The sequence below is a fragment of the Hypanus sabinus genome, chromosome 1 (assembly GCF_030144855.1).
Source record: "Hypanus sabinus isolate sHypSab1 chromosome 1, sHypSab1.hap1, whole genome shotgun sequence".
Lineage (NCBI taxonomy): Eukaryota > Metazoa > Chordata > Chondrichthyes > Myliobatiformes > Dasyatidae > Hypanus > Hypanus sabinus.
In genome coordinates this window covers 125,436,662-125,453,488 of record NC_082706.1, presented here as the reverse complement: position 1 = coordinate 125,453,488, position 16,827 = coordinate 125,436,662, and the positions used below count along the sequence as shown (strand labels likewise).

Here is a 16,827-nt window from a genome sequence, read left to right as displayed (position 1 = left end):
CTTTATTATTTATTTAGATCATATACACCCATCCAGACAATAATAGATTTATCTGCAACATATTTGTTCACCTATAATAAGATGAAATTTCTATTTATTAATACTATATATTTTGAGGGATATTGATATATGTTCATCACATTACGTTGTCATGAGTTTTTTATTAATATCTTTGGATTCTGGAATCCTCTTCATCTTCCCATATAAAGTATAAATAATTGGCTTTGAATGGTTCCATATATTATACTTGACTCAGTTTTATTACAATTGAAGTGTTTTGTAAAACGTACTGTATATAACTGGATGTGGGCTTCTATTTAGGTACTTAAGCACTTTGGCCGACAAATGTTCTAAAATTTCTTTGCTCCAATTTTCTTTATCCATGCTAATTAAAATGGTTTCAGATTAAAATTACAAGAAAAATACTGAACACTATTATCCATTGTTAAGAAGTCTATCCAAAAATATTCCAGTATGCTGAAGACAAAAGATTAATCAAAGCCAGTTCCTGTTTTCAGTTAGTGAGTTCACATCTGTGTACATCTCAATGCATGTAATGTGATAAGTAATATTATTCTTTGAAAATACTGTACTTTGCTTTATGTTTGAACTTGAACTTAGTTATTGTTCGGACTCCTAAATTTTGATCAATGACTATCTGGCAATGGTCAATATCTGTGTAATACCCCTAGTTTAAGACCATCCTTATTTTATTATTTTATGTTGTTTTATGTTGTTTTATTTTATGTTGTTGGTTTTTTTTTCTGCAGATTTTCTCAAAATGTAATGTGCTCCTTTAATAACATTATACAATTTCATACTTTATTTTTTTCTGTTGAAATTACTGCTTCCTGGCAAGCAGTAATTTTGCATGGATGTGTCAGTATTCATACAAGTAACAGTCCTAATTTCCCTTAAAAGAACATTCAAGTTTTTATGTTTTGTGTTTACCTGGATCATATTTACCCTAGACATGTTTGTTCATTGGAAATGGCCTTTACATCATCATTCGCCATGCATTGTAGTTATGTTACCCTTAGTTTACATTCACAGTGCTAGCTAACTCATTACAAGCATACAGTGAGAGGGTTACATATGTATAATGGGGGAAATATCAGGGATTTTGCTTGACCTGGTCCACAACATGGTTAAGACCTTGATGACTTGGGGATAGTCTCTTGGTCAAGCAGAAAATTAAATGTATTGAGTTCTGAAGCATTATGGGAACATCTGTTTCAGTTTTGTGCTGCATTGTTCAAGTTGCTATGTGAGATGGAGATTTTTTTTCTTACCCATGCCGCCTTTTACTTTTAACAGAAAGAACATCATCTGAGCACACAGGCTCTCCAAAAAGGGGCCAGTAGGGTAGATGAGGAGTAAATGTACATTGTTTTGAAAAATATATTCTTAGGTTCAATTGCACGAGTTTGAAAAGCTGGCAAAATAAACTGCTCCCCTTCTTAGAATCGTACATATGCAATTGATATTTGTGCCTGTGACCTGAGACTAAGGATCTTACAGTCAGCTCAATATGCAAAATTTCTCATGTAAAAGGTAGTTATAAATTGTTGTACTTAAGAGTTCTCCAGATTCTTAATTGCACTTTAAAACTCAACCTGTGGCAAGTACAGGTGTCCCCTGCTTTACAAATGTTCGCTTTATGCCACCTCACTTTTACAAAAGACCTACATTAGTAACCTGTTTTCACAATACAAAGAGGATTTTCACTTTTACAAAAATGTTTCCCATATAAATTAATGGTTCTTCATTTTATGCCATTTTGGCTTAAGAAAGGTTTCATAAGAACGCTCTACCTTTGTAAGTGGGCGGGGGGGGGGAACACTAAGACCTTCTGCTACTTATACATACAATTTTGTTTCCAACAAAGAAATTACTCTCTGGTGAGTGAAGCAGTACAACTTGTTATTATTAATGGCTCCGTCTGTCAAGTAGACAGTGGATGCGCCCAGTTGAGGACTCAGTTGAGTGTGGAACAGATTTGGCTGTGGCTGAATAAGCTGATTCTGGAGTGGCAGTCCTTGGCACGGCTGCTGCACACGAAGGCTGTTGGCTGCGGCTGGGTAGTCACTGCCGCAGCTTTCCTTCTCTCTCTTCTGTCCGACCGCAGTTGAGTTCGTTTTTCCTCTGCATTGGCAATGCCTGTACGTACAACCTGTTGCCAGGAGCAGCGATTTGCAGCTGTCTCTTCCCAAGCATCCACCTTGATATCAGCAGACTTCAGGTCATGTTTACAAATGTCCCTGTAATACAGCAGTGGGCGCCCTATGGGCTGGGATCCTGTGGCGAGTTCCATGACGGCATACAACTCGCTGGTTCATCCCCAGAGCCCTTCCCCATCCAAAGCAAAGAGAAGCAGGGTTGTGTCCTTGCCCTGACGCTCTTCGGGATCTTCTTCTCCCTCGTACTGTTGTAGGCTTTCAGGACATCTGATGATGGAGCGTACCTACACACTAGGTTCGATGGCAGGCTCTTCAACCTTGCACGCCTCAGAGCAAAGACCAAAGTGCGTCACATCCTGATCCAGGAGATACTCTTCGCTGATGATGCCGCCCTGATGTCACACACACAGTCTGGCCTCTAGAGGCTAGTCAGTTCCCTGGTACATGCTTGCCAAGACCTTGGCCTCACCATCAGTTTGAAGAAGACAGAGATCATGGGCCAGGACGTTAGTGAAGTCCCCAGCATCAGCATCGGCAACCACATCCTGCAAGCGATAGATGAATTCACCTATCTAGGATTGACAGAATCCAGCAACCTGTCCCTCAATCTGGAGCTCAACAGGCGAATAGGGAAAGCCGACGCTGCTATGGCCAAGCTGTCAAACAGTGTGGAAAATCAACAAGCTCACCACAGCCATCAAGATTGCAGTGTACAGAGCCTGTGTACTGAGTACTCTTCTCTATGGCAACGAGAGTTGGACAACCTACGTGCCCCAAGAGCTCCGCCTCAACAGCTTCCACCCACCGTGCTTGCATTGGATCCTGGGCGTTTCCTGGAAAGACCACATGCCAAACAAGGATGTCCTGGACCAGGCCAGCATGCCAAGCATGTATGTCCTTCTCATACAGCGATGGCTGCATACCCAAGGACATCCTATATGGAGAACTAGTGATGTACTGTACTGTATTATTGGATATATATTTTAAAAAATCGGTCCCTATCAATACTTGCTCTAATATAAATTTCTTCAGATTTTTTTGTCTCTTTCCTTAAAATTTTAATTTGGGTAAACAATTTCAAAACATGAACTATTATTACCTAAGGTATTATTCATGGTACTGGTGAAGTGGTAAGATATGTTTCCATTTGGTGGACTTGCACTCAGTGCAAGTTTATTAGGTCACTTCTACACCTGCTCATTAATGCAAATATCTAATCAACCAATCATGTCACAGCAACTCAATGCATAAAAGCCAGAGGTTCAGTAGTTGTCAGACCAAATAATGGGGAAGGAATGTGATCAAAGTGTCTTTGATCGTGGAATGATTGTTGGTGCTAGATGGGGTGGTTTGAATGACTCAGAAACTGCTGATCTGTTCGGATTTTCACTCACAACATTCTCCAGAGTTTGGGGAATGGTTTTAAAAAATGAACACTTAGTGAGTGATAGGTATTTGGGCATGAATGGTTCATTAATGAGAGCAGTCAGAGGAGAATGGTCAGCCTGGTTCATGCTGACAGAAAGGCGACAATAACTCAAATAGACAGAGGTTATCACATTGGCGTGCAAAAGAGCATCTTTGAATGCACAATGTGGTGAACCTTGAAGTGAATGAACTACAACAGCAGAAGACCACAAACAAACACTCATTTGAATTTATATGGACATAGGATATTCATAAATGCTCAATTGTAACTAAATTGATAATTCTGTTTATAAAAATCTAAAATTTCTGGTACAGCCAAAGCATTCAAAGGTATATATTTGCTTTCTGTCATGTTAAAGAAATTATTTCAGTTATTAAAAAAAAACTCATTAGTATCTTGTTAATGATTCAAGAAGCTTAGTGCTTCCTAATATAAACTACATTATATAATTTAACAGATTTTGGGGGCCTATAGACTACTCCCAGCACAGTGATTGATCCCTTCCTATTTCTGACTTCCATCCAGACTGACTCCGCAGACACTCCTTCTGCAGCGTCCTCCCTTTCTATAGCCATGACCAGCAATGCCACTCCCCCCCCCCCCTTTTCTACCTCCCATCCTATTCTTTTTAAAAGACCTGAACCACAGTAACTGCATCATCCAATCCTGCCCTTCCTCCAACCAAGTTTCAGTAACGGCCACAACATCCTGATGAAGGGTCTCGGCCCAAAACGCCAGCTGTACTTCTTCCTATAGATGCTACCTGGCCTGCTGCGTTCCACCAGCATTTTGTGTGTTTTGCTTGAATCTCTAGCATCTGCAGATTTCCTCGTGTTTGCTGATCAATATGCTTGCTTGTGCAACAGAAGAGACACCATCAATGTCAATGACAGGACGCCACCATGGGGTTATTTACTTCCTTGAAAAAAGCTGTACCTAATTACCATTCTCTGTGTAATTTACAAACAACACCTTGTCACAAGAAAACCTAAGTGATTGGCTGCACAAATCATTAAATACTGTTATCGCAGTGGTAAGTGAAATCAAGACCCATGCTCTCAATTCTCTACTATTTTGAGAGCTTCATATTGAGAATGATGAACAACTTGAACACTATCATCAATCTTATTAGCTCTGGGGATCTCCCATCCACTGCCACCAACTACATAGTCCCCACATCCCACGCCTCCCATTTTGAGCTCCTATCCAAGATCCACAAACCCGCTTGTGCAGGTAGACGCATTGTTTCAGCTTGTTCCTGCCCCCTGAACTCATATCTGCATACCTTAACTCTGTTTTATTCCCCCATTCCCCCCCCCCCCCCCCCCACCAGTTCAGTCCCTTCCTACCTACATCCGTGACACTTCGCACTTTGCACGCTCTGGATCTTTTCAATGACTTCAAGTTCCCTGGTCCCCATCATCTTATTTTGACTATAGATGTCCAGTCTATATACACCTCCACTGCCCCTCCCCCCCCTCCCCAACACAAGGAATGCCTCAATTAAAGCTCTCAGTTTCTTTCTGGATATCAGACCCAACAAGTTTCTCTCCACCACCACTCTCCTTTGTCTAGCAGAACTTGCCCTCACACTAAATAACTTCTCCTTTGGCTTCTCCCATTTCCTTCAAACAAAAGGTGTAGCCACGAACACTTGCGTGGGTCCTAGTCTTTTTGTTGGCTATGTGGAACAGTCTACGTTCCATGCCTGCACTGGTGGCTGTCCCCCACTTTCCTACGCTACATCGATGACTGCACTGGTGCTGCTTCCTGCACCCATGTGGAACTTATCAACTTCATCCAGTTTGTCTCTAACTTCTACCCTGCCCTCAAATTTACCTGCTCCATTTTCGACATCACCCTCCCCTTCCTTGATCTCTCTGTTTCTGTCTCTGGAGGCAGCTTATCTACTAATGAATCAGAATCAGGTTTATCATCACTGGCATGTGGTGTGAAATTTGTTAACTTAGCAGCAGCAGTTTAATGCAATACATAATCTAGCAGAGGGATAAAAAATAATAAATAAAATAAAAACATAATAAACAAGTAAATCAATCACATATATTGAATAGATTATTAAAAATGTGCAAAATCAGAAAAACTGTACATTAAAAAAGTAAGGTAGTGTCCAAAGCTTCAAAGTCCATTCAGAAATGGGATGGCAGAGGGGAAGAAGCTGTTCCTGAATCGCTGAGTGTGTGCCTTCAGGTTTCTGTATCTCCTACCTGATGGTAACAGTGAGAAAAGGGCATGCCCTGGGTGCTGGAGGTCTTTAATAATGGACACTGCTTTTCTGAGACACCGCTCCCTAAAGATATCCTGGGTACTTTGTGGGTTAGTGCCTAAGATGGAGCTAACTATATTTACAATCTTCTGCAGCTTCTTTCAGTCCTGTGCAGTAGCCCATCCATACCAGACAGTGATTCAGCCTGTCAGAATGCTCTCCAAGGTACGACTATAGAAGTTTTTAAGTGTATTTGTTGACATGCCAAATCACTTCAAACTCCTAATAAAGTATAGCTGCTGTCTTGCCTTCTTTATCATTACATCAATATACTGGGACCAGGTTAGATCCTCAGAGATCTTGACACCCAGGCACTTGAAGCTGCTCACTCTCTCCGCTTCTGATTCCTCTATGAGGATTGGCATGTTTTCCTGCGTCTTACCCTTCCTGAAGTCCACAAGCAACTCTTTCATCTTACTGACGTTGAGTGCCAGGTTGTTGCTGTGGCACCATTCCACTAGTTGGCATATCTCACTCCTGTATGTCCTCTCGTCATCACCTAATGTCTATTATAAACCCACGGACTCTCACCACTTCCTGGACTATACCTCTTTCCATCCTGTTACTTGTAAAAACACCATCTCCTTCTCTCAATTTCTATGTCTCCACTGCATCTGCTCTCAGGATGAGGCTTTTCATTCCAGAATGAAGGAGATATCTTCCTTCTTCTAAGAAAGCTTTTCCCTTCCTCTACCATCAACGCTGCCCTCAACTGCATCTCTTTGATTTCACAAACATCTACTCTCACCCCATCATCCCGCCACCCTACCAGGGATAGGGTTCCTCTTTTCTTCACCTACCACCCCACCAGCCTCCGCGTCTAGCACAATTCTCTGCAACTTCTGTCAACTCCAATGGGATCCCACTACCAAATACATCTTTCCCTCCCACTACTTTCTGCTTTCTACAGGGATTGTTCCCTATGTTACTCCCTTGTCCGTTCGTCCCTCCCCACTAATCTCCCACCTGGCAGGTCCTTGCAAATGCAACAAGTGCTACACCTGCTTTTACACCTCCTCCTTACTACCATTCTGGGCCCCAAACAGTCCTTCCAGCTGAGGTGACATTTCACCTGTGAGTCTGTTGAGGTCCTGTATATTGGTGAGACCCAATGTAGATTGGAAGACCACTTCACCAAGCACCTTTGGTCCATCTGCCAGAAAAAGTGGTATCTCCCAGTGGCCACCCATTTTAATTTCACTTCCTATTCCCATTTGTCTATCATGACCTCCTCTACTCTTATGATGAAGCCACACTTAGGCTGGAGGAACAACTCATTATATTCCATTTGGGTTGGACCTGATGGCATGAGTATCGATTTCTCGAATTTCCGTTAATGCCTCCCTCCGCCCTCCCCTTTCTCAATCTCATCTCCTCGCCTGCCCATCACCTCCCCCCTTTTCTTTCCTCCATGGTCTTCTGTCCTCTCCTATTAGATTTCCCCTTCTCCAGCCCTGTATCTCTTTCACCAATCATCTTCCCAGCTCTTTACTTCACCCCTCCCTCTACTGGTTTTACCTGTCATCTTGAGCTTTGCCTTCCCCTACTCCCACCATTTAAATCTCATCTTTTGTTCTCCTTTTGAAGGATCTTTGCCTGAAACGTAGACTGTACTCTTTTCAATAGATGCTGCATGACCTATTGAGTTCCTCCAGCATTTTTGTGTGTTTTGCTTGGATTTCCAGTATCTGCAGACTTTCTCTTGTTTGTGAACAGTTTGAACGTTTGTTGTTGCAAACAGAAGTGAGGCTCTGAAAAGGAATCTGTCTGAGAAGCTTTTCTGCATTTTTTGATAAAATTCTTTGAAGACTCAAATGTTTCTTTCAGTAATAATTTCATGAATATTAGGAATGACATCCCTTATTTGTAATAACTATTTGCAAAGTTTAATTAAATCAATCTTCAATTTCAAAGAAGTTACCTAAATCTTATTAAAGTCAAACCAGTCATCTCCACATTTCCGTTAACCTTAGTAACCTTATTTAACTGCAACATTGGCAGCCGTGACTTTTTCCAATTTCTGAGCTTATTTGAGTTGGAAGAGAAAGAAAGAATACTGGATGATGATCTTCAAGTATATTGTACCAACCGGAGATAAAGAGATATCAGAGAGATTATAGAATCTTTTCTCAATGCAAATTTCAGATTGGATAATAAATCCATTCCTCAACAATTGTAATGAGGAATTAACAGTAAGGATGGAGGAAGAACTGATCTTGCCACAAAATTACTTTGAGCTGAAGCTGCGATTCAAAAAAATCATATTAAGACTTTTGGTTGCAGAAAGAAATCTCAATGCTGTACTGCACTGTAGAAAAAAAGTCAAGATATTCTTTATTGCCTTTTCAACATCTTATTTAGCGGAGCATGGTTTCAGTGCAGTCGCCCAACATTTTTCAAAGCAACAAACCAGACACCATTACTGAATGTGGGGATGTGAGACTCCTTCTGAGTAACATTCAGCCTGATGTTGAGAAGCTGATATCATTGCACCAAGACCATCCAAGTCACTGAATGGTGAAAAAGAAGTGAAGTAGTGAATAGTTGGACTATTAATGTACACTTTAAAATTGTTGATGAAAATTATTTTTACTGTAATCAATTTTTGTTTTAAATAGATTTGAATAATTTTTGCAATTATTTGTCACTGCTTTGCATTTTTAATTCCTGTTTTCTTTCACTGTGCAGTGTAAATCAAACTTCTTTATAGTTTTTAATGTAATAGCCGGAAAAGAAGAGGAGGGCACTGGATGTGGTCTGGCAGCTGAGAAGGTGGTAACCCAAAACAGTTTGGGAACCACTGCTCTGGGTGAAACAGTGTGAAATTTGGATATTAAAGGAATCAAGGGGAATGGGATCCATCCAAGAGGGTGGAGCTGCTGTAAAGTTTAGCCATAATTCCACAGACCAGCAGAGCAGGTACTAGCAACTCACCCTTTCAGTTTGGAATATTTTTATGTTTTATTCATTGTCATGAAGACAGTTCTGTAGATTTATGCTGCTAGGTGTGACATTTAAATATGTTGATATCCTGAGGAAGACCATCATTATTCATTTACATACCAGTCAAGTTACTGATGGGTTCTATCTCATGAAGGCCACTGGTTAAGATATCAGCAGATTCTATATTACTGAGAATACTAGTAGTAGTCCATTTAGTTGCTCATGACTAATTTGCCATTCAGTAAGCTCCTGGCTCTATATCAATACCACTACCTGCATGAGCCCCATATTCCTTGGAGCTTCTACTATCCAAAAATTTCTCCTGAACATACTCAGTGACTTTATGTGTGAAGACTTTTCTTCTTATCTCTGTCCCAATTGGCCAACTCATTATTCTTTTCTTTCTTCTCAATTCTGTGTTACTGAATTGATTAATTGTCCTCTCAGAGGTACATCAGCTGGTTTGATAATTTAACCAACATCAGGTGAAGGTATTTTGATGGGGTAAAGTTCTGGATTTATCTGTAATTTGTAAAGCCTACAAATGGCTATCACTTCATTTATGAAGTTTTTAAGGATAAATCCAGATTCAGTTAAATTAAAGCTGCCTTTTCTTTGTGAATTTGTAAATCTATAAGACATACTTTTAGCCAGCCATTCCACAGGATTTGAAAGAAGAAAATATCTTTGCTAGCAAGTTTGTTTTTAAAGTTCTTAATTCTTTTGGGATATTTCTTTGTCAACACTTATTAAATAGAAGTTAAACAAGTGAATTCTTACTGCTGGTTTGGTTGCATTCCTCTCACCCTTTTCAGATTTTTCTCTTCCTCCTCATCCATCCTTCTCTATTTGTTGTCCTGTTTCTCACTTCATTATTGAATTTATTTAAATCTTACAATGTGAGGGAGTAAAGATCTTTGTGTTATGACTCCATCGCTGATGCACCATCAATAACTCTCGGAGACGTGAAGCGAGAGATAGGCTTTTATTAGCTGGAAGAAAGCACTGTCAGCAGCAAGAGACCATCACACAACATCCTGGAGACTAAGGGAGGAGCAGTGCCTCCAATTGCCTTTATACAGGGGTCTGTGGGAGGAGCCACAGGAGCAGTCAGCAGAGGGCATGTCCAGATAGGTATATGTAGTTCACCACAATCGCAATGTACAAATATGTGAATTTATAAACATAGAAAACCTACAGCACAATACAGGCCCTTTGGCCCACAAAGTTATGCCAAACATGTCCCTACCTTAGAAATTACTAGGCTTACCCATAATCCTCTATTTTTCTAAGCTTAAACTTTCATAAGTTTAATGGCTTGTTGAAAGAAGCCTTCTTGTTGAAAGAAGGCCTGTTGGTCTTGGCTTTAATGCTGCGGCGCTGTTTGCCAGACAGCAGCAGCTGAAACACTTTATGTTTGGGGTGACTAGTATCACTGATGAACTTCCAGGCCTTCTTTATGCACCTGTTGCTCTAAATATCCTCAACAGAGGGAAGTTCACATCCACAGATGCGCTGAGCTGGTGCAGGTGGTGATACAGCCTGTCAGAATGCTCTCAATGGTACCCCCGTAGAAAGTCTTGAGGATTTGGAGCCTGAGGTGGAAGAGACATTGTTGTGCTTTTTTTGCCACACAGCCAGTGTGCACAGTCCAGGTGAGATCTTCGATGATGTGTATACCAAGAAACTTAAAACTACTCACCCTCTCAACTGCAGTCCCATTGATACTGATCAGGGCGAGTCCATCTCCATTCCTCCTGTAATCCACAATCATCTCTCTTGTTTTTTGACATGTTTGTTATCTTGGGATCACTGTCAGGGTGTTAACCTCTCCTCTGTCTTTCCTCCTTACACTTTCGATTTGAACATTTGCTTCCTTAACAGAATCGATCTCGCTTACTGACCTTAATACCAATTATATTTGACATGTTGACAACTATATTACCCAAAAATTTCTTGCATATCCCCACAATGGTTTGATTCTCAGAAACAGAATCAGGTTGACATATATCATGAAATTTATTGTTTTGTAGTAGCACAATATATAAAAATTTCCATAAATTACAATTTAAAAATAAAACAAATATTGCAAAAAGAGAGTAAAATTGTTCACAGGTTCACTTGCTTGAGAACCAAGTTCTTCTAGAGCTATTCACGTAACTTTTGAACCATATGATCATTAACACTTCAAATGTAATACATGTGATGCAAATGATGCTTTAAGCCAGGTGGTGGTTTGACAATCACATTGGAGAGAGATTGGAGGAATAACTTTAAAGTATAATGACAGACTTTGATGCTCTAAGTTGTTCAACTAATTTGGGTAATGGTTTGGACTTGTTGATTGTACAAAACACATTGGATGAAGATATTTGCATAAGATTGTAGGTTGCATTGTGGATAGAAACATGGGTACACTTTTCCTTAACCATTAGCATAACAGCTGTATTATTCATAACTATTGTACTTCTCAGGGCTAGTTTGTTCTTGAGAGAATGCCTTTTCGTGTATTAATTCTAGGATCAGCACAGATATAAAACAGGAAGAGAACAGGAGGATTTTGACTTAACAGTATTTGCATTTGAAATGAAATAAAAAGCATGAATTGTGAGCACTGCAAACAATTTTCCTACAAAATCATCCAAAATACCAACTTCAAGCCACATTGTTTGATCTTCTCAGCCTTTCTATCATATTCATATTTATATTTCTATACTTAAATTTCTGCTCCTGCATCTTAAGTCTTGAACAATCAGATATCAACTCTGCTTGAGATTCTACTCCCTGGGATTACCTTGAATGATAGGAATTAAAGATCAATTATCTGGACTCTCCAAAAAGCAAAATTACTGGGTAATTATTAAACAAAATGTCTTTTCTATATTTTATATATATATATATATATAAAAGGAAGGAGTGCTGAGAGAAACATTTTCATTGGCAAGGTTTCCTAAGTAGCATTAGCATTCGTAGTTGGGAAGGAAAGCACTTCTGATTTGTTGTACTTTTGATAGTATCCCTTGGTAATTTACACTCTATTTTGTAACATGGGACAATGTATTTTCAGGGATGTTAACTAAGCAATAAATATTGGAGCAAGATGAAATCCTCTTCTCTCATGAAATTCTATATCTACTTGTGGTAGCAGGTATGTCTCAAGTTTAAAATCTCATTTAAAAACAGCAACTTTAACGGAACAGTGGTATTCAGTCCTGATGTGACCTACCCATAAACAGCTGTCAAAACAAAGTTTCATAATGCATTGTTATTTTAATGGAATATTTGAGCAACCAGAGGTAAATGGTTATACAGATTTAAACATAACATCGGAAAATGTGCTCTCAAAGATGTGCTATTGTGCTGTTAACAAAAATAACATCCATGTCCACATTCAAATTTACTAAATAATATGATGTAATATTCATATAAAATCAACTCACCAGAAGGTGTTATATTGAGCCACGTTTTTCTAATGGCAGGAGGAGGCGATTTTGGCCTGTGATGGTACTGGGTTTGATGGCCATGAAGTTCTAAACTCAGATGATGTCCTTAAGCCCTATTGGATATAAATAGCCACGAGTACTCTCACTAAAGGGAGATTGCACTGTATCTACCCAGTCTTCAAGAACTAGTTTACTTCCCTGTTTATTCTTCACAGTGAGTTTAGCTGCCAATGCCTATTTGAGTGGTGGGTCCTTCCTCCCTACCAAGTAGAAGATACTTCCAATTAACAAAATAGTTTAAAACATAGTTTATTTATTTAGTGATAAACATTTAAATTCAAACAACACTCTAAAAACACATTTAAAACTCAGAATTTCTATTTTAAACATTTCCAAATTACAGCTAAAATTCGCCAATGTTTTAATTCTGTAATTCTAATGCATGTTCTCGAGCATCTGTTCTCCAGGCTTCATTAGTACTTTCAGGGTTTACTGCTGTGGGCAATACCTCGTGTGTTTGGAAGGAATACACAATATCCCATGCATTGGGATTAAAATATGGGTTACCACGTTCTATCACATCAGCATCTGGTCCCCACCCCATGCTTGGTTTCTATTTATAAAGAGACCAGTTTGGTGTCTTCAGGTACAAGTTGTAGTTAGGATCTAGTACAAATGGTGATGGTCTGAGTCCATCATGCTGTACAGCAGGGTTTGGTCTGTCTATCACGTCATCTTTACAGTCTCTGACTTGAAGAAAAAAAATTCATCACCTTCAATCTGAGGAGCAGTTGAGATATTATCTCATATTTCTGCTACATAATTAACACATTCATAATATCAACCAGCATTTACCTGGGCAACTGCTAGGAACCAGGATGTCGACCATTTTATAGTACTAGGTGGGGCTGCAATAGCACTTATCAAGAGCTTTGAGTTGGACTACTACTAAATAATAATTCTTTCTAAAATAATACTTTTGTTGAAGCGTGACCATGTCGGGTGCCAATTGTGTTGGTATTGTGTTTGCTGACTGTGAAGTTATGAACTCAAATGAAGACCTTAAGCCCTATTGGATATAAATTACCATGAGTAGTCTCACTAAAGGAAGATTATACTGTAACTACCCAATCTTCAACAACTAGTTTACTTAACAGTTTATCCTTAATGGCAAATTTAGCTGCCAATACCTACTATTTGAGAAGTGGATCCCCCTCCTTACCAAGAAGAAGTCACCACCAGCAACTAAAGTTTATTTATTTAGTGATGCATGTTCAAATCCAAACAACACTCTTAAAACACATAAGACTCAGAGGATTTTTATCTTAAATATTTTCAAATGACAAACAATTCCCAAAACACAAAGCACAAATGATTTCTTACCCTCAAAGGATTTCCAAAACATAGGTACAATTCCTATAAACTAAAAATACATGATGCTTACCAATGAATCATTCAACTCAGAAACTGAAGCTGGAGGAATGAATTCCAGTTCGCCCAGTATTTCTTCCATATCTTCTTGATGTTCCTTATCCCATTCCTAATAAACCTGAACTGCTCTCTACATTGATACTGTTTCTCAAAGCTGTTCTAAAGTGCTTTTTAAACTTTAAGCTGATTACTGCTTTCCATTTTAACAACTGAAGACTTAATTCCCTTATGACCAGAAGTTAAACAAAGAAATATAGTTGGAAGTTTACATATAACTGTTTTCGATCTTACAAGTGGATGATGCTATTTACAAAGCAAGCTTAGCAAACATCAGACAAGAAGCAAAATTTTAATCGCAGGCCTATTATGGCTTAAAGAGCAGTTAAATTTGATGCTCATGTTCCCTATAGTCTATTCCTTGGACATAATGGCCTATATCCTTGGGCCTTAAAGGGGCTTAAGGGATTCTGAAATACTATATATCAAAAAAGGAAAGGGACAGGATCACAGAACTGAAGACCAGTAGGTCTAAAATTGTTCTTTAAGAAATTGCTCAATTCCATTACCAAAGCAGGTAGATAAAGGATATTGGAAAAAGCATATGACAATATAGTGAAACAAAATTATATTTGACAGATTTGCTCAAGTTCCTTCAGCATATAACAAACAATGTTGATAACAGGAATCCAAAGATGTAGTGTATTTTAATTTCTACAGGCACTCAAAAAGTGCCTCATAAAAGTTTACAGCACAAGCGGGGATAGCACGTGGTTAGGAGTAATCCTCTGACATGATTAGGGGATTGGCTAAAGGAATACAGAGGCAGCATAAATTGATGATTTATGGATTGACATTGAGTAACCAGGTAGGGTACCATAGGCAATCACTGAAGGACATCGACCACTTACAATGCATATGAAGCAATTGGATTAGGGGAAATCAAGTGTGTTGTAGTCACCTTTGTTGTAATATTAATGGAAGTATATATTTGGATTTTACCAATGTAGGAAGGGTTATCTAGGTTGATTTCTGAGATGAAAGTTGAATGTATGAAGAAAACAAGCAGGTTAGATATACTGTATACCCATTAGTGTTTAGAAGGATCAATTAAAATTTACAATCTTTAGAGAGGGATTGGCCGCATGGATAACAAGGGAATAGTTTCTTACAGAAACATCAGGAATCAGGGACAAAGATAAAATCTGTAGATGCTGGAAATCCGAGCAACACACACAATATGCTGGAGGAACTCAGCAGGCCCGGCAGCATCTATGGAAAAAAAGTACAGTTGACGTTTCGGGCCAAGACCTTTCAGATATAGTTTGAATATAGGAAATTGGGACAAGCTGGGTGCAGACTGTAGTCTTATAAGACCAAGGGCCTATAATTATAACTAAGGGGAACAACATTAAACAGACATCAAGTATTTCTTCTATCCAGACTTCTTGGAAATTTCAAACCCAATAAAGAAACAGAGAAAACCTACAGCAAAATACAGGCCCTTCAGCCCACAAAGTTGTGCCGAACATGTCCCTACCTTAAAAATTACTAGGCTTACCTATAGCCCTCTTTTTCTAAGCTCCATGTACCTATCCAAAATTCTCTTAAAATAAGTAGTCATTTAAAACATTAAAGCAAAAGATTGACAGACATGATGACAAGACAAAAGTAAACTGATTTTGAAGTCAGCAGCAAAAAAAAAACAATTTGCTATAATAACACAGCAGGTCAAGCAGCGTCTGTGAAGGCAGAGGCAAATGACATTTTGGGCTCAGACTTTATGTTAGGACCCTCTAGATTCCAGCACCTAAGTTCTCGTGGGAACTTAGTAGAATAGTGATGTTAAAACCAAGATTGGATCAGCCATGATTTTGTTACATGGCTGCGCAAGTTCAAAACTTGACTCACTTCCCCGTTCTTAGGAGAGAGAGAAAAATAGCGTTGGAGCACAAAAATACGGAGTTCAGCAACTGATGCACATTTACAGTAAACCACGGGAATTTCTCTCTGTGCTAATATTGTGTAACCTACTGAGGGTTTTCAGTGTTTTCTGTTTTTATTCCTGTACGTTTAGTGCTCTTTGGTTTCAACAAAACCTAGCGAATGTTCTGGTTATCCATCTGCAATATTAAAACCAGTCTACCTGATTTTATGACGGTATTCCGACAAGCCTACCATTCGTTCCAACGTCACAGCGTGATGCATGGGGCGCGCGACTGTACGGTTCTGTAATACCGTTCGTTCCATCGGCTGCCGCGTGAAGAACGTCAGAGTGTAATGCACACGCGCTCAACATCATTCCGTGAGGGCGTGCAGTCACGCGCCCTAAATCACGCCACGCCTTGGGGCGGTGCGTATGTGCTCAACGTCATTTGCGTGGTTTTACGGCGCGCTCGTGCCCGACGTCACCTGTGTGGTTGTGCGGCGCGCGTGAACCGACGCAGGAGATGGCAAATTCTGTTGAGAAGGGCTTGAAGGAAATCATACTGCAATGGGGAAATAAAAATAGTTTTGTGTGTTGACAGAGCAGGGGCAAAAAAAACCCCCCTAAAGCGATCTTTTGAACAAGGATTCGGAGAACGTTGTCAGGTGATTGTCGAGGGAATTTTTTGTTGCCTTTGCCAGCGGAGTGGGTGCAGAGAGAACTCTGCTGTGCCAAGTCACCAGCTACCCGATGCGTGGCAGAGGCTGCTTGCCTGACACCCACTTCTGGATCCCCGGGGCTAGTGGAATCTCAATCGCCCCAGCAGACAAGTTTTGTGCACGTTTTTCGAAGACGCCGTTGGATGCTGTACATGGCGATTCAAAGCTGTTAGGCATCGTAAGTACTTCATCCTGTTTTTGTTTGCTCTTGGTTTGTGTAGATAAGTCGCTGAGTGGGGTACAGCTGGGTTATTTGATTTTAAACATGACAGCCATTTTTACTAGATCAAAGGTATTTATTTCTAGAAGCAAATGAGAACAAAATTACAGACTTGTTAAAGAACTTGTTAATATTGTATATTAAAACTAAATCGATCAATAAACTCCAAGAAATAGGCTGCCGAGGAAAGAAAAATTGGCAAAGTCTTTTGGATTTATGATTTTTTTTGTTAACCTGTGCTATTTTATAACAAG

At 39.5% G+C, this 16,827-nt stretch overlaps 2 protein-coding genes across 6 annotated transcripts in view; one reads left to right on the top strand and one right to left on the bottom strand.

The window, feature by feature from the left end:
• LOC132397252 (focal adhesion kinase 1) overlaps positions 1 to 15,960 on the bottom strand; it is a 545,830-nt gene extending 529,870 nt beyond the window's left edge. The window contains exon 1 of one of the 2 annotated variants that reach the window (XM_059975823.1): positions 15,854 to 15,960. The gene's annotated coding sequence lies outside the window, so the exon portion shown is untranslated. Of the gene's footprint in view, positions 1 to 12,276; positions 12,528 to 15,853 lie in introns of those variants that run through there. The other variant, XM_059975834.1, reaches the window with a different exon arrangement.
• A 149-nt stretch (positions 15,961 to 16,109) lies between these two features.
• dennd3a (DENN/MADD domain containing 3a) overlaps positions 16,110 to 16,827 on the top strand; it is a 132,829-nt gene continuing 132,111 nt past the window's right edge. For all 4 annotated transcript variants that reach the window (XM_059975688.1, XM_059975704.1, XM_059975721.1 and 1 more), the window contains exon 1: positions 16,110 to 16,531. The gene's annotated coding sequence lies outside the window, so the exon portion shown is untranslated. The remainder of the gene's footprint in view (positions 16,532 to 16,827) is intronic.